The following is a 2,218-nucleotide window of genomic DNA, read 5'->3' on the forward strand; positions in this document are numbered from 1 at the left end:
ATGCATTTATGTGATTTTAGCCATATTTGTATTTATATGAACTTTTCAATTGATGGTTTGGCATATGAGATTAGGAAACCTTTAAGGAGAATATACCTGGATTTTATAGACATGAGTTCTGTACTTCCTTCCTGTGTGTTATGAAATTTCTGGACTCAAAACTTTTTTGATTTTGCAGTGCACAGCAAAATAGAACTGTCTTTTCTGGGCACATGACAGAAATTAAAAGGAGCAGGGGCTAAGTTCAAAGGAATATAATTAATGTCCTAAAGGGGTTAAAAGCATAAACTTAATCATTGCATCATCAGGTGACCTGCCAGCATGAGAACATTGCTTAATCTTGTACAAGTTAGCTTCAGGAGAAAGTTGGTAATTCTTTCGTGATTAGAATTACTTGTCAGGCTCACTTTAAGAATACATAAATCTGAGTTTTTCCCGGTGACAACCAGCCCAGTCAAAGAAAGCATGTGTTAGGTAGAATGAAATTGCATTGTAAATCAATAAGCCCAAATTAGAATAGCACTGTACAACTTCTCTCGGTATTGTGATTCCAAAAATTTGTTATACGAGTGAAGTTAGGAGACAGATTGGAAGACAGAGATCGCAAATGTTAAAGAATGGTTGTGACGGAGGTTACTAAAGAGCTAGCTGTACTGATAAAATGCATCAGATTGTTTAAACTAAAATGTATGGAAATTAAAATGTTGGAAACAAACATCTCAGTGAAGCTTTCTACAATAGTTTTGTGTGACTCCATTTAAACACAGATTACTAAAACCACTATAAACTAGAAAGTAGAGAATCTCTAGATAAAAACTGAAGAAAGCATTGAAAGGGCATAATTCGCATAAATCATGATCTAGGAACATCATGTAAAGAATGTAACAGCATTTTCTTATCACAGGGATTCTTGCCCACTGATGAACACTGAAGCTTTCTGAAGTTGTAACTGCTCTTTCCATTCTTTCTACCCTTTTATCTTGGAATGCAGCCGAGAATACTTGGCATAATGTGTTGCACAGCGACCACTCCACAAATTGTGAAACTGACTTTGCAAAAATTATGTCAATGAGAAAATTATGACAGTGAAAGAGATCTGAGCTCATCCACTCCCCATCTTACCTTTCCCTTAATTATTCCTGCATTATTGGGCCTAGCTGATCTATCAAGGGCAGGGTCTGCAAAATATCTTAAAAACTGATCTTAGGTTTGACAATAGTGTTATTATCCCCAGGAGCAATTTGGGGAGGTTCAGACACTTGAAGCAAGAGGTTCCATGACCCCTAAACCGTAATTTATAATCTTATAGCTAATTCGTTAGTCCTACAAAGGCAGACTGGTCCCCAGGCAAGAAGGGGGTCTATTTGGGAAAGAACCATTATCAATTTTGTTTCAGAGTTAAACGAGAAACTAAATTCCTTCCCAAGGTTAGTTTGCCCTATGCGCAGCAATGAACAAGGACAGCTTAAAGGTTAGAAGCCAGAGAAAGATGTCCTATAGAGATTCTCACAATGTACTAGTTACACATAAACAAATTAATCACTGGAGCACACATTCCTACCTTTTAGAAAGTGAAGATTTGTTAATAGGAGTTGAGAGTGAAGAAAATCAATTCTTGTTGAACTGATAAATGTCCCTTCTAGATAGTTTACGTTGCCATTAAAGCATAAAGTTGCCATTTTTCTTTATCTGTCAGCTACTTATTGCACAAGCTATTCTGGCTTTTCAAAACGTATCTTTTGGTCATTTGCCAAGTGCTTGGCAGTTGGGTACACATGGAACAAATTAACCAGTAAAGAAATCTCAGAGCTTTCCAGCTATTTTTGATCAGGTACACCTGTAAATGTTAAGCCTATAAAGAAATACCTAACTAGCACATTGGATACAAGAAACAAAAATCTCACATAGGAAAATAGTAACTGAAGGTAAAAAAACAAAACAAAACAAAACAAAAACAAAAACAAAAACAAAAAAGGAAAATAGTAACTGAAGTTCTGAATGTTGACTCAATGTACGAAATTGCAAGCGTTAGGGAGAAAAATCCTTAAAGCTTAAAATTCTACTAGGTGGTAACCACTGTTTATACACACATGCATTTTTCTCTTCGTATTTGGGAAACTGATGGTTGTGTTTTCTTTTTAGGGTGGTAGAAGGAATTCTCCCTTAAAAGAAGGGAAGGAAAATACAGTAAAAAAAAAAAAAAAAAAAAAAAAAAAAA

The sequence above is a fragment of the Rhinopithecus bieti genome, unplaced genomic scaffold, assembly GCF_001698545.2.
Source record: "Rhinopithecus bieti isolate Rb0 unplaced genomic scaffold, ASM169854v2 scaffold_80408, whole genome shotgun sequence".
In the NCBI taxonomy this organism is placed as follows: domain Eukaryota; kingdom Metazoa; phylum Chordata; class Mammalia; order Primates; family Cercopithecidae; genus Rhinopithecus; species Rhinopithecus bieti.